The following is a 27,623-nucleotide window of genomic DNA, read 5'->3' on the forward strand; positions in this document are numbered from 1 at the left end:
TGGCAACAAGGAGTAGGGCCTTTTCAGTGGTGGCCCCCACTTATGGAACAGGCTCCTCACTGAGGCCTGCCTGGTGCCAACTTTAATAGCTCTTTGTTGCCAGGTGAAGACTGTCCTTGTTTCACAGGGTATGTAGTTAGTTTACCATTATACTGGAGGTGATTTTAGCTGCTTGAACCGGTTTCATGATTTAATGTGTATAAGCCCTTGTAGCTTCTTACATTTGTTTTAAATTTGGTTTTTAAATTGTATATGGGACAATGTCTTGTTCTTTGCCTCAGGCAGCAAAATGTCTTGGGCCAGCCCTGCCTCAATCTCTCAAGTGAGGCTGAATTCGGAGAAGTCAGCAGCCATGTCCTCTGCTTTCAATAGGCCTTTCTTTGCCTTCATATCTTCTGTACTTGGAGACGGAAAGAAATCTCTTAGGTCCTTGGCTAGAAAGAAAGTGACAGGCTTTTGTCCATAGGAACCTAAGAAGCTTTCTCATGCAAAGTCAGACTAATATCGCCAACACTAACTGGCAGCAGCTGTCCAGGGCTTCAGGCAGGAGCTTATTTTGAACATCCTTCATGCACTCTACCACTGAACCCAGGCCTCTCTCCATGTGTGCCAATATCCCCTTGTTAACTCTTGATTTCACAGTTTACTAGGTTTTATTAAAGTTTGCCAGTGGGCAACGATTTGCCAACGGGCACCAAAATCCATTTCCTGTTTGCTTTGATTATTCACCATCCTCACTATAACATCGGCCTCATGTCTTGTGTTTAAGCCAGAACAAATAACCCACATCCTAGAGTTTCTTATTTGTGACTTTCTTGTGCACGAAAATTGACAGCTTCCCATGTGTGGCTTCACCCTCAGCAGATACCCCAGCCCTTTGTTACCCAAGGCAGAGAACTAAATTGGAATATTTACAGGAAGCCATTGTTAAATCATGTTCTGCATCTCAGAGATGCGCTACACATCCCACAGGAAACACTGACCTCCTCTCCAAGGTAATAATATGCTAATTTTTATTTATGACACTGATAGGGAATAACGGTCTGATTAAGGCTATAGAAGGACAGGAGGGATGGTATTTTGCCCAGGGTTGCCCTGTAGACACGTATGGTCAGATCCATCGCAACCTTCTGGAATTAACGAGTTTCTGTATGGACTCCCTCGAGGCTCTTGGCTCTATGACTTGTTGCTGACTGGGAGAATAATCTTTCCGGCATAGCTTTGCTGCTCCTGCTATGCATCAGAAATCGCTCTCTGACCTCAGCCAAGAAGCCCCCCTTTCTAAGACAGAAACACAAATTTAAATTTGCTTCTTAGATATTACGCTTATTTGTCCCCAGGGGGATATTTCCTACATGATACCAGCACGATCTGCTGAAGCTGCACACCGCCAGGGAAGGCGCTTGCATGGAAATTGGAATATTTCACAAATGTGTTGCTTTCCCTTCTCTCTGCATCTAGAGAGGTCATTATTTCCCTTTAATGTGGGGGGCATGAGTCTTGTTCCAGTTCCATATTTATGCAGCGTGAAAAAAGTAAAGTCAGCATGGAGGGAGCAAGTAAAGCATCTTTCTCCATGCTGGCAGTCTGCAGATGTGTGGGTCTGCAGTGGCTGGATAGGAGTTGCAGTCCAACACATCTGGAGCACACCTGGCTGGAGAAGGCTAAAGCTGAGGGGAGGCCTGCCTGAGAAGGTACTTGAATCAGAACCAGTAGCTTGATGGCTCAGGACTGACCCCATTGAGATAAAAAGAAATCCATCAGCCAGCAGAGACGTGGGATCCCCCTCCAGCTTCCTGATCCTGACTGGGAGCTCTCCTCCCCACCCTCATTTAAGCAGCCAAAGTAGAGATTGGGCTGCACATTTTTTAAAAGTGACCCTCCAAATGCCTATTTTCTCCCTACGGAATAAAACATGAAAATGCACATTTGCCTCAAACATGCACATTTTTCTAAAGTACATTTGCATTTTGCAAACGACTGCCGTAAGCTTGAGAATATCCGAACTTCGCCCACAAAGTGTGCACACATCAGCAATCAAGGGTGCAAACAGGGTTTGTTCTGATCTGATCTGATAAGGGTGGAATCAGAGTTGGTGTACCTCCCTGGCGAGCATGCAGGGAGCCAAGCTGGGGAGCAGGCAGGCAGCCTAACGGCGAATGGGTCATCAAAGAGCAACCAGTTGAGCTGCTGGGACCAAAACCAGCCCAGTATCCACAGCCTTTGGGCCTCTTGTGTCACCTCCTAAACTGGCAGCTGGAATGCCACCTTCTGGACATGGGTAGAGGCAGAAGCACAACCAGAGAAGGCCAATGCTCATTTCCTCGGGCAAGCCCACAAAACGAGGCGCTTGCATCCCGCAGCCCGAGTCCCAGGTTCAAGAGCTCTGCACCTTACCCTGGGGCCTGCAGACCACCCATGGTACCTGGCACACTTGGAAGGCCACCTCCCACTTAATGCAGAGGCAAAAGTGAGTCAGCCACTCAGCGTGGAGTGACAATCAGTTACCACTTCTGAAAATGCTGCATTCACTCTTGTTATTTTTGCTACATTTTGAGAGGTGCATCCCTCAGATGTTTTAAGAGGATGACTGAATATACATGTTGTAGGAGTACATCTAAAAGATAATGTGCAAAAAGGCCTTCAGTGCACAAAACATACACCCAGGGGAAACCTCCCTCTCTTATTGAAGAGGCTAGCCCCTATTTGGCAAACATTTTAAAAATGGAAATTAATGCAGCAGCTAAACCTCAGCGAACAGAACAATAGGGAACTGAACCAAATAATTTCAGATTTAAGAGCGAAAAAAGCAAAAGGGCCGGAACCTGTGTAGTGAGCAACAAAGAACAGGTATGCCAGAACAGTGGCCTTCAATACACTAAAGTTTAAGAGACACTATAATTTAGCCCTGTGCTGGATGCATTAAATTTCTTATTGCAACGACAAGTCTTTCAAGGTGACGAGGGGAGATGTGGCATACCAATGCCTGGGGTTTTATTTTTTATGTCCATTTGTTAACACTTTCCGGTATAAGTTGTGATCCCTGACACAGTATCCTAAATAGCAAATGAGCACCAGCGTGTCAAAGTGATTGGGAACAAATGTTGATCACGGAGTGTGACATATTTTGGTTTACCGGTTGGGCAAAATCTTATTCCTGTGTTAGCAAGCCTGGAAGTGTGTGTGTTTATTACAGACCATTAAAGTGGCATGTTTATGGCCTTTTGAAAGACGCACAGCCCAGCTTTAGAACAAGTGATGTGATGGGTGTGGATCGTTCTGTTTCATTTCTTTCTCTCTCCGCTGGAAACTGACAGCACTTTCTAAGAAAGTTGACAGTGGTCAAAGAGAGCTAGCCCTTGGTTATGCGGAGCATTAGCCTTTCTCAAGCTGGATCTCTCCCCTTATAGTCTGGGGATGATGAAAGCTGTAGTCCAAAACATCTGGAAGGTGCTAAGCTGGGAAATGGGAAAATGCATCCATTTGTCTTTTATTTCACTTACCCCCTACAATGAATCAGAAGTGCCACTTGTGGTCACAAATTTATGTCGGGTGATTCCCTTACCAGTAATGTGGTAGTCTATGCCTGATTAACATACCTGAGTGAGAACCAGCTCTGAACCTGCTCTCCCAGTGCAATAACCGGTTCTTTTGCCAACGCCATGGCTTCATAGCAAGAGAAACTGATTTTGACTTTGAACAAGTTTAAATGGCTAAATTTTGAACAACTATGCTTAATTAATTGGAATGATTACATTAAGTTAGTGAATCATCTGCCTTTTAATCAGCTGTGTTTAGAGTAATTTGCATATTACCCATTTAATACAGCTACTGTATTAATTTAATACAGCTACTTATTTTAAAAATTAAAGGAAATATTGTACCAATAACTAAAAGCATCTACACCTCTTTGAAGGAAAAGCCATTTGTTTTTCCCATATCAGTAATGATAATAACATGCCGAAACTAATATACCCTCAAAAAATAAACCAGGAAAACCTTATCCATCTCTACATTACACCAATTAAAAACTGCCCTCATTATTTAATCAACCAAAGTGTCAGCTGATTCATCTACCAAGTAAACTGGTTTAAGGCTTGTTAACTCATCTCGTTTTCCTGAATCTGCTTGCAGTGTTGGTGCTTCTTTTCTGAGAGTTCACACATTGCATTTGGGCTTTTCTATGCGACATGTTTGCTGGGCACTCCTGAGCCGCCACTGCAGGTCCTTTGCACAGCGACATCTTCCTCCCCAGCCTTCTCTGATGATGGTCCTTCTTATAGATGTGCTTTGCATGCTTGCTAGAAGCCTCACCAAATGCAGCGGGACCTGCTGCCAGGATAGTCTGTACAGAAGTGCAGCTTTGCCAGTTCTGCAAAGGAAATCTGCTGGTGTTAGTCGTTTGCCCCTCCTGACCTATTACGGAAAAGAAAAATCCATCATTCACATGCCCCATCATTCCGGGTGTAGATCTGGGCATCATAAAGAAATCAATCTCCTGAAAGTGCATTTTATAGCATCCATTACTGAAATGTGTGACCACTTAACAGCCAGAGTAGACCATTGTGTTATTCTCTGGGGAAATGCTCTCAGGTTTTATTACCATCGGAAGGACAAAACTGGCCCACAAAGATGAAAATCTAAGCGGCCGGGCACCACGCAGTTCAAACTGCTAGGTTCGGATCCTTTGCTGGCTTTGCCTCTGGGTAGAGAAATGAGCTGCAGGGCTTTCGGGCTGTACCACACACACCGGTAGCAGGGTCCACCCAGCTTTGAGACTCTGGTGATCCGGAAGGAACGACGCTTTCACTTTGTGATAGATTCAGCCTGGGTCTGCTGAGGGCCCCCAGGGTGGCCAGTCTTCTGGTTCAAAAATCGCCCTGCCTCTCTCAGCCTACTGCCAGACTGTCCCATGCTCCCCTCTGCAGTTGCAGTATTAAGGCCAGGCACCCCTGGGCTAATGCCAGTGCCCCTGGGACCCACTGTGGATGTCTGCCCCCAGGCCACCTTCCCTCCCTGTTTTGTTTCTTTCTCTTAATTGCCCCCCATGCAACACAGTCCACAATATCCTTGCAGTTCTGTCCTGCCCAGGTTGCTTTGTCTTCCCCTCCTGACATCTTGATGACTTTTCCTCCAGGTCGGTTTGCATGCCAGGAGGGTGACTAATCGCCCCTGTCCTGGTCCCCTGCTTGCTCCTTGTGTGCTGGCCAGATTCACCAGGGCGATTCACAAATGACCCAGAAGCCATGGCTTCAAAAGGGCTGCAAGGATCTGTGTTGGGGAAATTTGCACAGGATGTGTGTGCGTGTGCGTGTGTGCGTGCAAGTGCTTTAATGGAATGCATCCAGCTTCAATCCCCTTCCTCACAAAAGGACAGAATGAAATAAATATTCATGCTGCTTGCAGGGAGGCTAAAACAGATGTGATATTAAATGGGTGGATGCATTTATGTGTCTTTTTTTAAAAAACACTATCAAATGCGGAGGCCCCTGAGCATGATCAGCTCACCGGCTGGGAGGGGTTAACCCTTCCAGGACCATAAGCCAGCCAAAGCTATTTCCCTGAAGTTGCTGTTTACTTCTGGAGGGAGGCTTCCCTTGACTCCAAAGAAAGTTCCCCTATCCAAGCTAGCAGCAACTTGGCGGAGGAAGAATTTTTGGCAAAACTGAGGCAGGAAAGGGGTTAAACTACTCAACCTCATGTGCCCATTTTGAGATCCTCCTGTGTTCTTCTTCCTCCCTTGACAGTCCTCAGGGGGGATGTGCTTTTGCGCTTTTCTCTCTGTGCCTCTGCGTTTTTGCGCCATCATTTCTGGTGCTGGGGTTTCACCCGCCCTTGAATACCAGGCCAATGACCTCTCACAGGAAACAGCTTGCTTGCTGGTGAACTCTCTGACCGCTGAGGTTCTCGCCCTGCTCCTTCACACCACCACGACTGCTGCATAAACGCGGCTTTTTTCCCAACCAGAAATGGCGAGCCAATTAGATATACGACAGGCGTTAAAATCTGGTGGCATCTAATCCTCTTGACTGACAAGGCATGAGGCACACAGGGAAGGCAGGGATTTTCGCACAAGCTGTTTTTAAAGAACTAATAATAATAATGCGATCAAAGCCAGTTGGTGCCCAACCAGCCACATATTGGCGAAGGCTTCAGGAAGGGTGATCCCCCCTCCCGCCCCACACACACACACACACACACACACTTCTAGACTAGTCTTGTACAGGGGAATGGGGCAATCAGCCTGCCCAGGCAGATCATCCATATGCAAGTTAGAGCACATTTTGAAAAATGCCATTTTGAAAGAGAATTGCAGGCAACACTGAGCCTCTACTGCATAAGGATGCGTGAAAATTTCATTTGCGCCTGCAAACAGTCACGTGAGTCCTCTTTGCAACCCTGAATGTCAGCCCGAGCCAGAGAATGTGTTCCCTAAGGATGTCTGAAAACTCTCAAGCTCACACTCACATTCAAAAATTGCAGAAATTTATGAAGTAAGAGCATTTCAAGAATGCATTTTAGTGCTATTTCAATTTGGTTTATAGGGAACAGTTGTACAACTCTGAAAAAAACTTACATTTTTGTAACATTTCCTGTATGATCACATTCAATTTGTAGTTTTCCTGTTCTCATAAATTGCACAGTGATTACGAGTGTTCATGGAAGCCAAAGGAGAGCTGAACACTAAGGTAGTGCTCAGAAAAATCTAGGCAAAAACAAATATTGTTTATTTACTTATTTATTTATTAAATTTAATCTCAGGGCAGCTTACATAGACAAGAGTAGAACAATGATAAAACAGTACAATTTAAACAGTAAAAGAATAAAACAATAAAATAGCTAAATAGATCAATAAATTAAAACAATCAAAATACCAGTAAAACCTGTACAAGCATTCATTTTAAAATAAGAAATAAATATAATCTGGCCACTAAACAACATGGTGGCAGCAACAATAACATACCCATTTCAACCATTCACCCGACAAGATGACTGTGATATAGAAATGTCTTCATTTGGCACCTAAAAGAAAAACGTGATGACACCAGGCAGATCTATTTTAGTACAAGATTCCAGTAGTAGGGAGCTACAGAGAAGACACTTCTCCTCGCCATTTCTCCCCTCACGTCACTGTGGGAAGGAACCTGAAGAAGGGCCTCTGACGACCTCAGTGATCAGGCAGGAGCATTTGGAGACAGGCGGTCCTTCAGATATCCTGGCCCCAGGCTGTTTAGGGCTTTGTATGCTAAAGTCAGCACTTTGAATTGGGCCTGGATGGCAACCAACAGCCAGTGCAACCTGGGGAGGACTGGTGAATGAGTTCACAAAAGCCGATCCTTGTCCGCCTGTTCTGAATCAGTTGCAATGTCTGGACCATTTTCAAAGGAGGTCCCATGAAGAGTACATTACAGTAATCCAGGCATGAGGTCACCAGTGGGTGGATAACTGTAGCAAAAGTCCACTCATCCGAGTAGGGACACAACTGATACAACAGCCAAAGCTGGTAAAAAGTGCTCCTGGCTACTGAGTCCACCCAAAATGACAACAAATGACAACTCGGTGCTCAGGAGCACTCCAAGTCTGCGAACCTCATCCTTTGGGGGGTGGAGGGGCAACCTCATCCAGGACAGGCTGAAAATTCTCCAGTTGAACAGATGGACTTCCCACTAACAGTACCTCTGTCTTGTCTGGATTGAATTGCAGCTTATTGGTCCCCATCCAGTCATTACCAAGTGCAGGCACCAGTTCAGAGCATACAGTGCCTTACGTGGATTAGAGAGGTCGAGCTGAGTGTCTGTAACCACACAGAGTGCCATTGGACACTTCAGCCCAAACCCCCAGATGACCTCTCCCAGCAGTTTCATGACACTTGTTTGTCCAGCCCTACTACGTTCCCAAGTACAGGAAAGGAAATCCATCCCTATCATCACTTTAAATATTGCATTCTCCATATCGGGATGAATACGAGAAATGAGTGATCCCAAGTTTATGTGCAGTGTGGTGCAAGGTGGGGCAGGATGAGGCTGCGAATTCAGGACTGGCAGGTGCAAAAGCTCGTTGCAAGTCTGGCTGAAAGCTCATGGAAGTGTCACGCCAGTGCATCCCTGCAAGCAAAACCACAACTAATTCACCTACCTCACAGGGTTGTTGTGAAGATAACATGGGGCTGTGTAAGCTGTCTTGGATTGCCTACAGTTGTCTCCAGATCTGAAAATAATCCCTCTTTTGTTCCCAGGTACATTTATTTCAGGAGAGGGATAGTCGAATTTCCAAGCAGCTCTCTGCCATGACTCATTGCTGAAGCCAGTTTGAGAGGACAAGACCCTGAAGTATACTTGTGGCATTATTTGTGCACATGCACCAATGTCACAAGTTGAAAAAGAGCTCTGGGGAAACCAATATTTTTCTAAAGATGCACCAAGAAAACACATAATCAGTAATTAGAGTGAATTCCAAACTATGCCAAGACAGACTATGTGCCTGACAGAAGTTCTTTGCTGAAGGATTTTCTCAGGTACCCTTCAACGAAAACTGTGTGGGCACCGCTTTCCTGAAACATAGTGAACGGCAAATCTTCCCCACATAATTGGGGTTCATGTAAGCTTGAGTCACAGAAAATTTGCTCCCACTTGGGTAGGGGCCAATTTAATGGGAAAGACCCACAAAATTTGCCCCAGCCACATGGTTCCAGCATTCGCACCCAGCTATAAGGGGTGGCGTAATGGACTAGCTGCTCCCAACGGCCTGCTGGGAAGGACGTCTCAGCTATGACCATCTGAGGAGGATGAACCGTTGCTGGTTTTGAGTTCGTAGTCCATTGTTTCAAATCATACAGCATCCGCCTACAGACTTTAAAGTCACATCCTGTATTTGTAAGCCCGAAAACAACCCCAAGCCATTTTTAATGAAAATGTTAATAACATCTCAACAAAAGAAGACTTAGGTCATTCAGCTCAAGTATAAATAATCATTATCGTGCGTGAGTGTGTTTCAGTAGCACCTGGGAGCGCAAGCCACCGAGGGATTTAATTAAATCCTCATGCAAGATTGACTGATGAATGGAATGATTGCTGCTCCATGAATGGCTGGCCAGAAGGCCAGGAGCCAAACCTCATGAATAGAGCTTTTCACTCCGTGACCTGGAGCACCGGCAGTACGGAGCCACGCGAGAGGGCCAGGAGGAGGACTCCGTAGCTGTGTTTGGGGTAAGCAGCAGATGCAAGGCACTGCCCTGATAATGGAAGCATCGCTTAATCCAGCAAATCCGTAACCACCCAGAAACCCACATGCATCCTATTGTCTTGCCAAGGTTTATCCTTGTTCCGAGAATGCAAGACAGGAAAGCCTTGTCAGATAAGGGACCTGCTAGCAGGAGATACTTTGGGCGCAAGGTTAACTTCCTGTGGAAAAAAGCAAAAGGGTAGGAGTAAGAGCTGCTTATGTGGTGCAGGCACGGTGTGCTCTTTATTTTTCAAACAAATGGACATGCCAGCAAGGAACAGGCGGAGATCTCAAAGTGGCATAGGAATTATTCATAGGTTTGTGTTACGGAGGCCACTTCCAGCAGACGTCTCTCTTCCATGGTACGTTGTCCTCATTCCTGGTGGTTGCCAGGCCTGGCTCCTGCCAAGTTAATGGGCTGTGGAGGAGAACCAGGGTCTGAGGAGCAAGGCAAGGTCCTTCAGGGAAGGTAGCGACAAGGCCATGTACAAAGACAGGTCTGTGGAAAGGGGAAGGAGATGAAAGCAGCAGTGGTCGTATCCCAGGTGTTTGTCATGTGATCTCCTGTAGCCTCTTCCTGCCCAGGGGTCCTAATCACCCTGCAGTTCTCATTCTTAGTCTGCGATTAAAGGAGGCAGGGAAGCTAGAAGCTCTCTCCATTGTGAGGTTCAAGCTGAGACAGGCAAGCCCCTTGCCCAAAATTAAGGCTCATTCAGATGTCCGTTTTCACAGCTCTCCATCTAACATGAGTGTGGCATCCCCCTACCTGATGACAACTCCCATAATGCCCCACCACTCATGGTCATGCTGGCTGGGAGACACTGGGAGTTGTACACCGACACGTCTGGAAGGCACCTGGTGGGGGCAAGCTGAGAGAGTGTGAATAAACTGGAAGTAAGCAAAGGGGGAACCCCCCAAGTGAAAATATCCTTTTGTGTAACTGCAGTACAATTCTTGCTGTGGGGATTGCAGGGTTGCCCCTTGTCCCATTTTTCTTTTCTAAATTTTGTTATTGTAAAATTTCACCAAAGCAAAGCAAAAAAACAAAACGTAGCTACATCATTTTGAATGTATCCATTTCAATGCATGCATATGTGCGTTGGTGTGTGTGTACATATGAATGAAAATAAGACTTTCTAAGAATTACACATAAACTTCAACAAAAGGAGAGCAAATATTCATATAAAAATGCAAATAGTGTCTGGATGTCACCCATTCAAATGCTGGAAGTCGTGTTACATGGCCAAACCATTGCTTGATAGAAGATGAGATTGTATCCTCTCAGTGCTGCAGTTTCCACATTTTAGCTGTTGAAGTGGCACAGAAAATCCATTTGCACAGCCTCTCCATTAGCTTCCATGAAGCAGGTAGATATTTTAAGAGGATATGTACATCAGTAAATATTAAAGAGAGCTTCAGTGCAAGGTTTATCTGTATAATAACCTACTCCTCAAAAGAGACAGTTATTGGGCATTGCCAAAATGTATGGTTTAAAATGCACTGTGCCATTCCTTCTGACTTAGACAAAACCTTAATTGAGCCATCTAATGGAAAATAGGTTTTTTGCTAAATAAGGTGTAACTGGAGATCCCTAGATGCTTTGGATACAGATGCTAAAGTCATGATTCATTGGTTAGGTAAAATTCCTGCTTAGGACCATGGGCATCACGTTTATTCACCAGTAATAGGTATTTATAAACATGGATCAGAATCATGGGTTAGTGTGTCTGACAGGCCTTGATACGCACTTCCAATAGTGAGGGAGAAGCTGTAAAAATGGCAGCACCAAACCTAGATCCTAGCAAACGTTGCAGCTGCAGGTATTGCCATTCAGATGTAGCAGATAAATTGTATTTGGCACACAAAGCCATGAATAACATGAACTCATCAGCAGCACCCAAAAAGTGATCCAAGTAAAAATCAATGTATCCATTCAAACCCACAACAAAAACATTTCCTCATCGATTTTTAAATCTGGATTTCCACATACAATCAATTTGGAAGGAGAAAAATAGCTCCAAAATGTAATTGATGTGTCAGAACACGCCACACATCTGTAGCAGCTGTAACTGTGGGAGGACCCTAATCTATTTTAATGTGTGGAGAACTTAATACCTTCCGTTTCAGGTGAGGATCCATACAAGAAGCTTCCAAATCTGACCAAGGTGGAAAAAAATCTAATCTAAGTGGAAAAGACCAAAACCAACCAAGAAGTCCAGTGATATAAAACAAGTTCCGGAGAGCCAAACCCACCTTCTTTAATTGGAAGTGTGATATGGGCGCTGTTCTTAGCTATGAAGTGGGCCAAGGCAAGGGGGACTGGACTGGGTCATCAGGGCATGTGGCTCTGGGGGGACTGGGGTGTACTAGGGATGAGGGGAGGAGGAATGCTGCCCCTTTCCTTTGAAAGGTCCGTGTGGATGCACATCAAAGTGAGTTCATCTTCTGGGCGCAGCATGTTGGATGATATTGAAGGCAGAGTTAGACAGCTCTGCAAATAATTTCTCCTACCACAGAAATTGCTTGTGGATCCAGGTGCTGTTATTTGCTTTTGGGAAAGGAAATCCCTCACTAGCACCAGGGGTTTTTGGGAGGGGGTGTCTTCTAATGCACCTACTAACTTTAGAGGAGGGTTTTTCTTCTTTCAGGATCACAGCAGGCAAGGAAAGATTACATTCCTATTAAATGGCCTGTCCTTGACTCTCTGCAGCAGATGCAATTTCCTTCTTTTCTTTGTTTAACTGAAGGTTAAATGCAAAGATGCATTAAACTTCATGTCTGGTTTGGCCCTATATCAATGTATGTGTGCTGTGGGATCACCTCTGTGTACATGAATCCATTGCAGGTCAGCATCCATCACATTAAAACCTTCCAAAATGATGACACACATTCACAAAATTAATTTAGTCCAGAAAGAGGTACAGGAAGATAAGCCATTTTGCATGCAACCTCTCAGCTGTTGCTCGGTGCAACTCACTGCCTGCCTGCCTTCTTGTAACTGGACAGGCTGGTGACTGACACTGTTGAAAGAGAGAATGACCCAAGCGGTCAACACAGTGACACGATGCTGGCAAAACTAAAATATTAAACTGGTTGGCTATGTTTGTGACTAGTCATTACTCAACTTTAACTTGCCTATTGCCAAGTCTGGACCTGGCCAATAACTTAACTAACCATGGAGTTTCTTCTGACAGGATCACTCCACAAAGGTTAAATATGTTTATCATTATCAAGTCAAGTTAATTAATCCATTTACTACAGTCCAGGTACTAATTTGCTATATAATTTCGTGAAGAGAACACTGGCTATGCATGCGTTCATATACAATCTTAAGATACATGTAGGAACATTTGCCAAGATGTCATTATGTTAAAACTTGTCCCTCATTCCAGAGCTTGTCACCCAACAGAAAAGCATTGAGTTCCTTTATCACCAAGCATGCTAAGCAAGATTCAGGTTTGTATTCAGCACCTGGGATGGGGGCTGAAGCAGGGTTTACTGTATATACTTCTGTCCTGATACATTTGCAGAGTAACCATAGGTTACTTGTTTGTGATCACTACATGAAGCCTCTCTCTCTCTCTCTCTCTCTCTCTCTCTCTCTCTCTCTCTCTCTCTCTCTCTCTCTCTCTCTGTGTGTGTGTGTGTGTGTGTGTGTGTGTAGCTCCATTTATTATTTTCTTTTTTTACTCACCATACCTGTGAAATGATGTTGAAGCATCATTTCTGATGGACTGAGGCTGTTTGCTGGGATGTTGCTTCTGAGCTTTGCCTTCTGCAAATGTCTGTTGATCAGTTTGTTACAAAAAGCACTCGTGTGCAAAATGCCTCTTCCACTTGTTAAGATAAAGCCCCTTACAGAGGCCAAAAATTTAAAGAATTTCTCCTGACTGCAGAGAACGATGCCAAAGATGCTCATCTGTTTTCATGGCCTGAGAACAGGGAGGCAAATTTGAGGTGGTGTTTCGGGTACAGCTTTCATTCAAATATTAAGAAAGAATTCATAGATCTTTATTTGAATGCCAGAAATTATTAGTGCACTTTCTCGTAGAAAGCTTCCACTGCAGTGTATGCTAATTAAATAAGGGGATAAGAATTAAATCATAATGACAAGGTAGAACACAAATTATTTTTGCTTCAAAGCATTGCTAATCAGTCTACACTGATGATCTCTTTTCAACTTAAAGAGATGCTTTCAAGATCAATGAATGACCAAATATAAATCTATTTCATCTTGCTTCTTTATGCAAACTCAAATTATTTACCTCCACTTCTGAAACCAAATAAATTACTGCTGCAAGAAGATCTTTATCTCTGAGCACACAGTCAGTGCCAGAAGTCCAGATGCAGAAGAATGTGATGAAAGCAAATGGTTTAATGAAGGAAAACAAATTTCAGCTTTGTGCTTCGGATGGTGATGACAATGCATCTTTCCAAATTTCTTTTCCTTTTACCACCTTTTGTCTTCTGGGTGTGCAACGTTTTCCAAACGGAACATTTCCTAGATGTTGAGCAAGGGATGCTGCAGAGAAAACGTCACTCTCTGTGAAGCATCTATTGCTTTCCATTTCAACAAGAACCATTTCAGTGGAAGTACAGTCGCTCTCAGGACCACCCCGGGAGATATTTGCACTGTGTGCATGATTGTACTTTGAGCTCAGGGAGACTTTGTGTGTGACCTGGGGACCCACGGACCTTGTGGCTAGGAGTGGAAAGTAAGCCTTGCTATATTTATTATCTTGCCCTTTTTCCTTCCAAGGAACTCAAGGCAGCTTACATCATTCTCCTCCTGCTCTCAATCTTATCCCCACAACAACAACCCTGTGAGGTAGGTTGGACTGAGACTCTGGGCCTGGCCCACAGTCACCCGGTGAGCTCTATGGCCGAGTGGGGACTTGAACCCAGATCACCTGAGTCCCAATCCCACGCTCTTACCCACTGCACCACAGTGGCTCTCACACTTCCAGCTCAGTGGTTTACCTCCCTGGGGGCCAAGCATGGCGACCCACCCCATAAAATCTTCAGACTTTGGTGGGGCTGCTGTGAAAGGGGCTCATTTCATGTTGGGCGACATTAGAAAAGGAATTGAGAATATAATTGTCAGTATCATACTGGCCTTATGTGAACTTGCAGTTAGATACTGTGTGCTGTTGTAGTCACTAACATTTCCAAAAGGATGTTGCAGAGAGAGCTGGAAAAGATGCAGAAAGGGGCAGCAAAAATAATCAATGGCTAAAGCCCCTAAAAGGAAGGATTACAACTTTGGGGATAGTTTAGCTTAGAAAAAGGGCAAGCAAAGGAGACAGGATAGAGGCGTAAAAATGAAGTGTGGTGTGAAAAAGTGGAGAAGGAGAACTTTTTCTTCCTCCTCTGACTGGCAGGACGTTCATGCCACATAAAAGAAAGTATTTTTTGCACAGCACTAGGCTATGGATTTTACTACCATAACAGTAGTGACGGCCGCCTGCTTGGCTGGCTTCAAACAGGGCTTTCACCAAAGGGAATGCAGTTATCCATGGCTCCTACTTAGGACAGCAATCTGCTCCTTCCAATATCAGAAGCAGTATGCCTTGGCAGACCGATTCCTCCAAAAATAGCAGGTGCTTTTACACTTACACCCTGTCTGTGGAGTTATCATAGTCATCTCTTTGGCCACAGTATGGGCAGAATAGACCAGGTAGAGTTGGGTCTGATCAAGCACAGTCTTCTTATGGTCTCATACTCCTGACTACTTCACAGATAGTTCAGGTCCTGTTGACGGCTCTGGCAGATACTGTTATTTCTTCTTTTATGCCTTCCTGCCCCAACCATTCCCATTTATTTATTATGGTTATATCCTACCTTTCTCCCATTGGGGAACTCAAGGTGGTCTCCCTTCCAAGCTCAGGCCTGCTCCAGCCCTGTTTAGTTTCAACATATAATCATAGAATAGTAGAGTTGAAAGGGGCCATGAAGGCCATCGAGTCCAACCCCCTGCTGTTGCAGGACACCACGTTACACCATCCCACTCAGAAGGCTGTCCGGTTTCCTTTTGAATGTCTCCAGTGTGGGAGAGCCCATCACCTCCCCAGGCAGCTGGTTCCACTGTTGTATTGCTCTGATCATGAGGAAGCTTTTCCTGATGTCCAGCCTGAATCTGGGTTGCCGCCACTTGAATTGATTGTTCTGTATCCTACATTTTGGCATTAGCAAGAAGAGGTCTTGACCGTCCTTTTTGTGACAACCTTTGAGGTACTTATAGAGGGATATCATGTCCTCCCTCAGACTTCTCTTCTCAAGGTTGAGCGTGCCCAGTTCTCTCTCATAGGGCAGTGTTACCAAACCCTGGATCATTTTTGTCGCCCTCTGCTGGACCCTTTCTAATTTACCTGCATTTTTCTTAAGTCTTGGTGCCCAGAACTGGACACAGTGTTCCAGGTGAGGTCTGTCTAGTGAGGAGTATAGAGGAACTACTACTTCTTCTGATTTGGAAGTAATACTTCTGTTGATGCATCCCAAAATAGCATTAGTGGAAGCTTTTTGTGCCTTCAGCATATGTTCTGGATCTTCAGACCAGATCTTCAGCGTATGTTCTGGATCTTCAGTATGGGAACCTTCTCCATTATGACCTCAGGGATGTGGACGCTGCTGTCCTGGCTTTCCTTCCTGCAGCATTTTAGCAGAATCCCAGGCCACATACAAGGCACGGAGCTCAGAACGCCTCCCCTTTTCCCATGACTGCTGCTACAGCTCCCAGGAGGTCTAGGAAAGAGCTTCTTCCACCTGCTGTGAGACTTCCAAAGCTCCTGAAGCTGCAAAGCAAAGAGACTCAGTTCCCATGTTCCCACAGAAGCATCAGCAGGAGACTCACAGGCTGGAAGGAAAAGCCCAATATTCCTGCATTCTTCATTCAACGGAGCAAAGCTCAGGGAACCAAGGTTCCATTTAGATGCCAGGAAGCACTTCCTGACAGTTAGGACCCCAAGGGTGTGGAATGGGCTTCCACAGGAGGTGGTTGAGGCCCCATCGGTGCGGGTGTTCAAGGATAGGCTGGACATCCACATGGTGGGCATGTCGTGAGCGGAGCCGGCTGGTGCCGGAGGTCAGACTAGATGGCCCAGGAGGCCCCTTCTGACTCGCTCTGTTTCTGTTTCATGCTGCTCCTCAAAAATAGAAAATGAGAACCTGGTGGCATAGTTGGTGATGCCCCTTCGTAAGTGTTTTACAGAGTGGCTAAGAATTTATTCGTATGAAAATCTGTTGATGGAAAATGCATTGAAAAAGGTAGGCCTCATTTCCCTGAGAGCCCCAGAGATGAGACTAAATAATTACACATGCTGAGAGATTACTGTGATCTATGGGGGAAAATGTAATTTGTAATGAATACAGGAAGGTGAGCTTAGCCAAAAGGAAATGGTGTTTATGATGGGCTGGTGGGAGGGGTGGGGAGGAATAGACTGCATGAGCTGTGCTAATTTATTAATTGTGATTTATTTTTCCTTTTCAGTGGCATTTGCTACATGGTCCTGGAATCTGTAGCATAAGGAAGATGGGGCAGAAGCAAAAAGAAGCGAACGTATTCAGCAGGAAAGATTACTCATGCTTGGCAAGAGAAAAGGCAGCACAAATCCTTTGAACCTTTGTTGGAGTGGATGAACAGCTATTAGTCAGAGCGGGGTAAGTCTATCTGCTGGAAAAAAGGGACATTATTGGGGCTTTCTGGCCACATTCCACAGCTGAGTGAAACTCATATTGCTTCATCAACTAATCGCTGATGAGAAAATTGGTCATGAACGCCAACTGGCACTCCGATCAGTTTGGAAGTGGATCGTATTGGCCCTAGAATGGTCACCCTGCGGGTCAGCATGTCTGCCACTATTCTTTTTGCAGCTTTGTGTCATGAAGGAGAGTGTGGATCACAAACACAACCTTTTGTTACTGCCTTAAAGCAGTGGCCCTGCACTAATTGGACCCTGCCTCTTACTGTGAGATCCCCACACTGCAGAACCTCTAGGTCCAGAGGTACAGAACGGAAACCCTTTCTTCAAAGTCTCTGCAGCCACATCCTATTTGGAACTCTCAAACAAACAAGCAAAGCAAAAATTATTAAGTCCAGTTGATGCTTGCAAGAAAACACCACAGTCCTTCAGTTGCAGGCATGTCTTGAGATTTTGCAAAAGAAAAAGGGCCTTGGCCACATCCAGGCACCCGTGTGTGTTCCACCCGTGGTTCCATTAAGCTTACTACCAAGGAAGAATGCATAGGAGTTTAGCCTAAGGATGGGAAGTGCTCTGAAATGTGAAGCTCTAAAAGAGTTGGTGCAAATCACTAAACAAGTACAGGAGTGTCCTCTTCTGCTGAGGCAAATTTCCTCCATGCACCAAGAAGCTCCAGGCCACATGCAAGTACATGGATCCCACTACACCCCTCCTTTCCACATCGCTGTGAGAATGCAGAGATTAGGTTCAAACCAGAAGACACCTGGCAATGAATCCTGGCAGGCAGTGGCAAGAGAATTCCTATCCTTGCCCGCTCCCAAAGTATCTCCAGTATCCTCCAGGGCAAGGGGAGGGGTTTAGGGAGAGGGAGGGGCCATAGAGGGAGCTTGTGCCTCTGTGGGCTAGTTGGGCACCTTCTGCAGGCCAAATGAGGCCCATGAGCCACAGGTCACTCATGAATGCTTTAGCAGATGGTAAAATAACAAGGGTCAGAAACAAAAGCAAGCTTCTCAGCACCAGGGATGGCACCCCACTTGCTCCTCTCCGTTTCCTAGCCGAGGGAGCCAGCGTTTGTCTGCAGACATGTGGCCGGCATGACTAACCACCAAAGTGCACGGAATGCTGTTACCTTCCCACCGAAGTGGTACCTTTTTATCTACTTGCATTTGCATGCTTTCGAACTGCAAGGTTGGCAGGAACTGGGTTGGAGCAACGGGAACTCACCCCGCTGTGCAGATTCGAACCGGCGACCTTTCGATCAACCAGTTTAAACAGCCGTTTAAACCACTGTGCCACCTGCATCCCAAAATAACAGGATCAGAAACAAAAGCAAGCTTCTCAACACCATGGACGGCAGCCCACTTGCTCCAAGGAGATGCTGAGTTCAAGACACCTTAGCATCCGTGGGAGAAATTAAATTTAAAAGGACAAAGCTCTGGTTCGGAGCTTAACGGCCCCCCTGAGCCCCTCACCATCTTCCTTCCTGGCTGGAGATGATCCGATGGCAAGAAGCCACGCAGCTGCACCTGCCTCACAATTCCTTAATTCCCGTGCTCAGCAAAGCATCATGGGGCCCGGCAACTGGGATGCGGTGCCTACTGGTAATTGTGGAAGGGACTTCAGGGCATAGATGGAGAGAAGAAAAGGCACACAAACATTCTGGATCCTAATGAAGCTTTTGATAACGGATTCACAGATCATGGATTCACATACATTATGGAAATGGAGTACTATACCAGTGAGCCTCTATTTCAATCAATAATTTACCTCCTTTTGTGCACTCCTATTTTCCTTAGTGATTATCCATTTGAGGAAAAGATGCTGGCCTCTCAAATATTTGGCAGGGGGAAGAATCAATATGAATACAATTATATTTTCTGTATTCTTGCATGAACCCAGTTTTTCTGGCTCCTAGCAGATGCAGATTTTAATCTGTGAAAGAGAGGTTTGGTTTTCTTCCTGCTCTTTTGAATTGTTAGCACTTTTTAAAGCCATATAATTAAGTGGAACATTGTTATCAAGAACTCAGAGCTTTGAGTTTTGTAATGGAAGGAAAGGATGAAGATTGAGGACAAATCAGCAAAAATGAAATGCAGGCTGATTTTTCACCATTAGAACGGCTAAGCAGGGTGCAAACTTTAATTGGCTTAATCTGTAAATTAAACCCCTAAAACTGCTGTCATTTAATTGGAGAATAGGGGCCAAACTTTAATTAGCAAGACAGAAAGTTATGAGCATATTTATTTTTTGTATCTGTTTTGGTTCCGCTGTGTTAGTGTCATAGAGAATGAAAAAGAAAATATTAAAAATGATCTCGTAGGAATGAACAGCAGCTTCAGTTAATGAAATTGTATTCTCTGTCAATATTTCCAAATAGGAGAGACAACACTCAGTGCATGGCTGCATTCTGACGTGATTAGCCATGCTCTTTCCTGCCCCTCTAAACGAATAGGACTTACCAAATGTCTGACCGCCTGTGTTTCCTCGCCCCCGACCTGTCACATTGGCTGCCACTTGATGCAGTGGGGTCTGTTGGAGGTGGACGCGTGATGGCAGTTTTCAGTGGCATCTACACATCTGCCGGCATGTCCAGCTGGCCCGGTTTGAACCCCTGCAGTGCCGCTGCACTGATGCTTCCTATGCATGAAGAAGCCACAAGTGCTCCTTTGGCACCACACAATGTCGGCCTGCCAAGCCAACCACACCAACACATCCACCCTCGCTTTCTCTCACTTCGCGGTGCTCCCATGGCATCAAGGGTGGGCGGAGTTGGGCACCAGCCAAGACCCCAGACTCTAGCAGGGCGTCCTGAGCTAAGTACTCCCTCCTTGCAGTAACAGACTTACCAGTGCTCCTTGCTAAATGTCGTTATAATATGCATAATCTCTGAGCATACACAAAGTGAAAAATTGAACCCTCTCTGGCCCCACTTTGCCCAAAGCTTTGCTTATGCACCCTTGTGTGCCTGTGGAACTGGGCATGCCTGTGTTCTTCTCTCAGATCCCAATTGGGCCATCCTGTGATGGTGACGATGGACTTTTGGGTTCACTTCCTCAGAAGGCCAGATTCTCCATCTGATAGACTCCCCATCTCTAACTCCCCAGGATGTTGTTCATTCCCACGGGGGGGGGGGGGGGGGGGGGGGGGGTTGACTGGGCCGCTCAGCTGCCCTTGAACGAATCTCTTCCCTAGCAGGGAGAGACAGGTGCACAGAGCCCCGGACTGCAGCTCAAGCTGTGTCCATTTCAACAGCCATCTCGTTATCAGTGCCTGAGATCTCTGTCCTGCCAGGATCTGCCGACCTCCCTTCATACAGCTCATTCTCAGAGTCTGAGCTGGCAGTCCCACCAAACTGGTCGGCTTCTTGCGTGCACCTGGGAATCTTGCCAGAATGGGCACGCAGGACACAGGGGGCCACTGACAAGAAGTCCCTGGTGGTGGCCCTCCTTTTCATCCTTGCAGCCTGCTTGCTTGTCTGCCTCTTGCTCTGGCCCACACTGGTGGGGGTGGGGGGGCAGGAGATACCACGGTGGCCCTGCACATTGGCTCTTTGCTGGCTGGCTGGCAGTGATGAGAAAGCAGAGCAACAGCCAAAGCCGGTGGTGCAATGGCTGTGGGAAAGCAGATTCGCAGAGGGGAGAGACACATTGTGGGTGCCTTGCCCGGGGGGCTCAGAAACCGCTTTTCCCTCCACTCCCTCCTCCACCGATGCCTTTTTCTGTAGTATTTTCGCCTTGCCTTTCAGAGCTGAGCTCTGCACTTTCTCGTGATTTAGCCAAATTACATGTACACTTTCCGAGTTCCAGCATTTTCTCATTTTAATCAAGTGCCCTGCGGGTGGAATATGTTTGTTTGCTTTTTTAAAGAAACTGAAACCAGGTCAAGGAATTTTCTGCAACGGCCGTTATGCTACATGAAATCATTTAAACCTTCCTCTCAAAAGTGGCATAAAACACGACACAGTGAACATTTAAAAAGCATTGCTTCCAGATGTACATTCAATGCAGACCACAAAAGCAAAGGCAGCTAAAAAAATGGCAACTTTTTTTGCTGAATAATACAATTTGCATCTTTGCAAGAGAGGCTTTTCTCAGCAAGTGATGCACCTCTGAGGGCAGAGGGACAACAGAGGTCAGTTTTCAACTTACGCAAGTCATCAGTTCCCTATAATCTGATCTAGGGTGGCTGCTGAAGAATCACCCAAGGAGAGAAAATGCATCCCCAAAAAAGGAGGATCCAAATCCACCTAAAACGTAGGTTTGCTAATTTAGATGCGTACATCCAAATGTGGAAACAGTTCTTAGGTTTAAATAGAAATGCTCTGCCTCCCAGCAAGATTGTGACCCAGGAACCTCGGTGCCTGCTTGTTCAGCCTGTTTTCCAGGAGCCACGTTTCCTGCGGTTCTTTATTTTCAAGTGAATTGGACAGGGAGCACTTCAAACAAAGAACATCCCCTGTAAAAGGGGACAAAGTGCCATCCTAGGAGCTGCGCATATGCCCTGATTCTGCATAATCACACAGAGCAGGGGCGAAAGACATAGATTGTTGTGCTGGGCAGAGAATTGGTCTTCCTAGGAATCTCAGCTTTTCCCTTTTCTGCTTAAGTTTCCAGTCCTCATGATTGTACATATATGCACAGTCTTTCTCCTACATGTTGCCTTTTGAAAGCATATATCCCTTTGTAACTGCTATAGTATATGCGGTTCCTGGTTGCCTCAGAAGATGAAGGGGTGGCACACTCACCTATCTGATGCTTGGAGGCATAGCTCTCCTCCTCCAAAGGACTAGCAGAAGCAGAATGAATCATGCAAAATAAGAGGAAGCATTCGCAATGACTCAATGTACATAATTAATGCAAGTTGAGAAGCTTAGCTTTTCTTGAGAAAGATTTTCTTTTCTAGATTTGCAATACGCACAGCCCCTTCCTACTATTTCAGGGCATGAGATGGGGTCGGTACTGACACCCATTTGCCACACGGCTGATTCTACAGTGGCTGTGGGAAGCATGTGACCACATGGTAAAATGGCCTCCCATCCAATACGGTGAAGCAAAGTTTACGCCTTTCCGGGCATGCAAGGTAGGATTAGGAGCAGGTGAAGCTGCCTTGTGGTGGGGCAGCCCTTCAGTCTATTGCAGCCAGTGCAACTCACCCGGATTGGCTTGCTGGTAGGAGCTGTTGCCCCGGTATGTCGCTGCCCCGTGTGGTGAATCCCTGAACTGCAGGGGGCAGCATTTGCCTTGGGCTGACTCCACCTCCCCAGGCTAGCCTCCGCCTCCAGGGCAGAAAGCCGTATCACGCACTCCCTGTTCTGGTCTGGTCTTCCTGAGCTCTGGCACGTGCCTCCATCTTTGGTCCTGCCTTCCAGTTTGTCTTTGAGCCTGACTGGTTCTTCTGCTTGGAGCACGGCTCCCGCCTCATCACTTTTCCCAGAGACTTGGCCAAATTCACTTCGCCACAAGGCAGGGAACTGCACATGGTTGTGAGTGTGATTACATGAGCCTACTGGACCATGCTCCTCAAATCCCACCCCATGCCATAGGCCATGGGACAGGGCGTGTGGCCAAGGGAAGGGGAAGGGGTGGCCTGTGCAGGGTCTGTAAAGGAATAGTGGCTCAGTTTTGGTTTGGTTGAGTTTCAAGGTTGGCCACTTGGAGGTTACTTTAGACTCTGAGCATCTTCCACCTTCCTGAGGATAAGTAACCTTCCTTGACATGCCCCTTTGAATCCAGCTTTGGGGTTCCATCATGAAGACCAGTCAAATATTATTGTACAAGCTTGAAAGAGCTGCATTAAAAAGTGGAGGGGGAAGGGCGAATTCTTAAAGATGAACCCAACCGGTGGAAGCTGCAGTCCTATGGTCCCCAGGTGATCATCCCAGGGATCAGTAGTTACTGTAGAACCAGCACCACCAGCACCCATGGGTGGAAAGGAAGGTCCACCTTGGCCAGCAGCAGAAAGCTCTGCCACTGGCGTTACCCTGACATCACGGTTCCAATGGCGGTCAGAACAAAAGAGTTGTATCAACGGTGAGTTTTCCAGTGGCAGAAATTGCACCAGAGGTGGAGCTGGTACACTTATTTCTCCCCACACTGAGTCGAATGCGAGGGAGAGTTTTTAGAAAGACAAAATGGTGGGTAAAAAAGGTCAACTGAGAAAAAAGCCTCTGCCCCGCCCTCGTTTTCATGAAACCTGAAGGGCTCAGAAAGTAGCACTCCTTTTCTCATGGATTCTCCTTGGCCTGTCCTCTGAGCCTGATTGGGACTAGCCCTCATTAAGGGGATTGTCTGGTAAGCTTCCTACTGCAATGCCCTTTCCCTACCAGAGGACCATTCGCTTCCTTGAGCTTTCCGTTTTAGAGACTTTGAGGCTGGGAAACCACCTCTATGAAATCATCTTGAGCAACCCCCACCCTGATAGGGTGGTGATTTTTTAAATGCAAGTTGCTTACTGTTTCAACATTTGCAACCTATGAAAATTCAGTGGGATCCTAAGTTTAATTTCCTTTCAGACTGATGTACGTAATATATCCTTATTCCATTGTGGAGTTGAATGGGGTTCCCAATCAATCCCCCCATCAAAGCACTGATCATGTTGTACATTTGTACCATGTATCTTCAGGCCCTGTCCTAGTACCATATCCTAAGAGGGGATTTCTAAAAACGTTTTTGCCTCAGAAGCGATCCCCCAGTTCTCATCAGCTGCAATGATTCTCTTGGGTAGTGTTGTTTTTCTCCACTGAAACGCGTTTCCCACTGGAGCATTCATGCTTCTAATTCCAACAATGTCCCCAGCCTGCCTGTGAAGAATCTCCATAATTAAAACCAAACAAAAAACAAATGGCAAAGGATTTTTCAAAGCCCCACAAAATCCAAAATGATGAAGAGGCTTTTCTGGAGTCCTGGGTGGGGGGTAGTTGGGGGCAGTATTAAAGATTAAAGTTCTCTGATTTCTCACTGTCATCTGTTCCCATTAGCAGAAAGAGCATTTCGGTAATTATATAACCTTACACTGCTCCCCTGTAAGCATCAGCTCCGTGATTCATGCTCCCGTTTGACAGCAAGTTGGCCATTAGCTGCTCCCGACTTAAAGAATGCCTTGGAATTAGTTTACCTTTTCAGCCGATGATATAAACCACAACTTGACCAGTTCTCTGAAGAATGGGGGAGAACGGCAAACCTCTCCAATTCTGTCTGAGCAGGCTCCATTTCAGACAGGATGATTCATGCTGCCTATGGACTGCCGAGCAGTGGGACAGACCGAGCCTGCTCTGCTTATGCTGTGGAAGGGCCTGGCTCCGAAGGACAGGAGACACAGAAATACAGGAAACAGTCTCGATGGAAGCTGGCAGGCCTGGCTTTGCTTTGCTGCTCCTTGAGCTTTGTTGCATTTATGTGAGAGGTCAGGGTGTTCCCCACCTGGCCAACAGCCCCAGGTATAGGAACAGCATCCATGATGGCGGAAAGGAAGAAGAGAATGGAGGGATGGGCAGGAAAGAGAGCCATGAGGAAGCCATGGAAATGACTGACTTCCCACTGGCCGGTCCCTTTGATTCTGAGGGAGGTTTCTTCATAAGTCACAGCCTATTTATGACCAAAGGCCTTCTCAGGAGAAAGAAAATAAACATGGCTGGTGAGCTAAGGGAGGCTGAAGAAGACAAACCACATCGGGGTTCTTCATGACCAGAGGGGGAACCAGGTCACTTCTAATGGTAGGAGCTAAGGCTGGGAAGAAACAGTGACTTAACCAAACATGTGAGAAACTGAGCCAATAATTGGAGGAAAACTGGTTTTGTGAAACAGCCCTGCCACAAGCTCTGTGGCTGCAAATCATTTTGTGGAGTTTTCAATGCAATTACTTAGGCACATCGAATTCAATGGGACAGATTTCTGATTAGGCCTGCAAAGGTATGGATTGTTCATTACTGATCTCCCTTCCTCTTGCCCCCGCCACAAATAACCCATCTTTTGAATAAAGCACCTTCAGAAGGTTTTTTTTTTGTAAGATGTGTGTGTGTATGTAAGAAACCCATGTGTACAAAGCATATTTCATGGTAGTTCAGATGTAAAAGTTGCAATGGAATTGCATGGCTCTATATTTTTAAGAGAAGATCCATTTAACCTTGTACCTCTCAAGTAACAGGAGCAATAGTCTACTCGCACTGTAATCATGGTTTCCCCCTGCATAGACCTCCAGCTGCTGGCCACTGCAGTGGTGCTCCCACTGCAAAGGAGGCCGTGCTGGGAGCGTATCCCTTCCTTCCCTTTTCCCTCCCCAGCAAACTTTAGAAGCTCAGCCTTTTATGAAGCTCTCCAGGTTTACAGCCAGCATGAATCAGAGTAACGATCTGTAGCTATCTCGGAGGCTGCGGCCCTGGAGGAATGGGTGTCTTTGCTACACACAGCCATCCTGAGTTTCCCTAAGAGTTCAGAAGCACCTCTGAATGGGGCTTTCACAGGGGAGGAGGAACAGCAGCCACACCAATTCTCTCCCTACCAAACAATTTTGCCTCGCTCCCGAAATATTTTATGTATTTATGTATTTATTTATTTATTTATTTTGGATATTTGTATGCCATGCTTTGCAAAAGCCTCAGGACGGCTTACACAAATAAAATGCAAATATCTAACATAACATAAATAAAGTAATGACTCACTCTGGCTGCAATTAAAATATGATGATAAAATTCAGTATTAAAACTTACCAAAATTACTAACTTTACTAAATTACTATCTTATTAAAACTTACTAACCCTAACCTAAAGGAGCGCTTGCGTCCATATATGCCCTCCTGCCCCTTGAGATCGGAGGCAGAGACCCTTCTCCGGGAACCCTCCGTGAAAGATATTAGGAGGGTGAGTACCCGGAGGAGGGCTTTCTCTGCAGTGGCGCCCAACTTATGGAACACGCTCCCCAGAGAGGTCCACCTGGTGCTGTCGTTATTTGCTTTTCAGTGCCAGGCCAAGACCTTTTTATTTAAACATTATTTTAATTGTTGATGTTATTTATTGATTTTAAAATTTTGCCAGGGTGTGTCCAGTATTTTATGCATTTGTAGAGATTGTGTTTATTTATGATTGGAAGCCGCCCCGAGGCTTATGCGAATGGGGCGGCATATAAGTTGTTCAAATAAATAAATAAAAATAAAATATTGATTAAATAAAAAGGTCTTAACCTGGCACCAAAAAATATAATGACGGCACCAGGCAGACCTCTCTGGGGAGCGCATTCCATAGACAGAACAAACTGTCAGTTTTGAGGTGGGTGATATGGCTGCGAAATAGACCTTGTCTGTGTGATAAGATGGGCTTCCCCTGCTTCTCTTCAGTGAGGTGAAAGGGGTTTAAGTCTTGCCTCCTCATAGCTTGTATCCCACCTTCTATGTCTGGAGCTCACATACCATTGATCCTCGCCACAATCACCTCAGGCTGGTTGAGGTAGAAGGTGGGCAAGGTCCATGCTCTGTTCTGGTAGTTCATACACATTTGTGGGGCGCATAACCAAGTCTCCAGCCATCCACCAACATTGCCCTTTGGGCCTTCAGTGCAGCGAAATGAACCCCCTGAGAAATGTCTGTCTGAGGTTCAAGTCATGAGCTCCCTGTGGGTCTAATCCACCATTTGAAGACCAAGCTAGGAAGAGGCCAAGAAGTGAAGGTCCACCCCAGATGAGGCATTACTAGGGATCAGCTTCAAAAATTATCTGTGGGCTTTTGTGGAACAAAATATTTGAATGTCAACATCTGCAGGCGCAGACATAGCCTTTTTTGTCTGTGGGTGTCCTCTCTTTGATATATAATAATAACCCTAGCATCCCTCACCACTGACTATGCTGATGGTGGTTGTAGGCCTAAGCATCTGCAGAGGCACATGGTACCCACTCAGGTGGTGAAGAAACTTAAGAGTTTGAGAATTCTATGTGAACCTGCTGCCACAAAGGCCCACAAAATCTGGCTTCAAGGTGCGGGAGAGGAAATAGCCAGTGCTTTAAATATGGATGTCTCCCTGCTCCTCTTTTCGGCTGATCTGCCACTGAAGTGTTTGACAATGAAGTTTATGGAAGGAACAAAATGACACCTCAGTGAAGACACCATGAGCTGGAAGCATAAGCCGTTGTCTCTTGTCACTGCATTATTCATGGACTGCTGCACAGGTCTTGCCATTGTTTATATGAGCAGCTGTTTTGCCCATCTGTAGTTGCATATGCTTATTTTTTTAAAGCACAAGACAAGTTACTTGCATATTTTCCCCTTAACTTAGCTGGTTAAGGAAGAGAACTGAGAGAGCCAATATCTGTAGCCAGAAGCCATGCAGAATGCAACAATTCTGAAAGCAGGGAGGCAACAATGCAGGTAGCTACTGGTACCAACAATTGTTGGCAACTTGCACGTGGATCCCAGAAGCAAGTCTTTCCTCCTACCAGGGTGTTGCTGTTTCTATTGTTGCATTGTGTCTTGCATGGATTTCCATCTCCTTCCAAGCTTGCACAGACAAAATTTCTCTGATTCCTGAGTTTTGCAATAGCCTAAAGTTACACTGAAGAGGAACTGTCATAAGTCATGCTGAAACTGCAAAACTTCAAGAAGCCTAGCAGATGATTTGAAGGTATCCTCAGACTTTAATAAAGTTAGAAATAAATGGGCCAGGTGCTCGAGCGCTTCTTGATCCTCCTAAGCTGGTTTCAGTTGAACAGAAGTCACCTTGAG

At 45.8% G+C, this 27,623-nt stretch overlaps 1 long non-coding RNA gene across 1 annotated transcript in view; it reads right to left on the minus strand.

Annotated features, from left to right (window-relative positions):
- Window positions 1–200: 200 nt before the first annotated feature.
- LOC123028089 overlaps window positions 201–27,623 on the minus strand; it is a 77,586-nt gene continuing 50,163 nt past the window's right edge. Inside the window, exons 2-3 of the long non-coding RNA XR_006415621.1 lie at window positions 6,578–6,706; window positions 201–4,416 (exon numbers count right to left, since the gene is read on the minus strand). This is a non-coding gene — a long non-coding RNA (uncharacterized LOC123028089). The remainder of the gene's footprint in view (window positions 4,417–6,577; window positions 6,707–27,623) is intronic.

The sequence above is a fragment of the Varanus komodoensis genome, unplaced genomic scaffold, assembly GCF_004798865.1.
Source record: "Varanus komodoensis strain SLA01 unplaced genomic scaffold, ASM479886v1 scaffold35, whole genome shotgun sequence".
In the NCBI taxonomy this organism is placed as follows: Eukaryota; Metazoa; Chordata; class Lepidosauria; order Squamata; family Varanidae; genus Varanus; species Varanus komodoensis.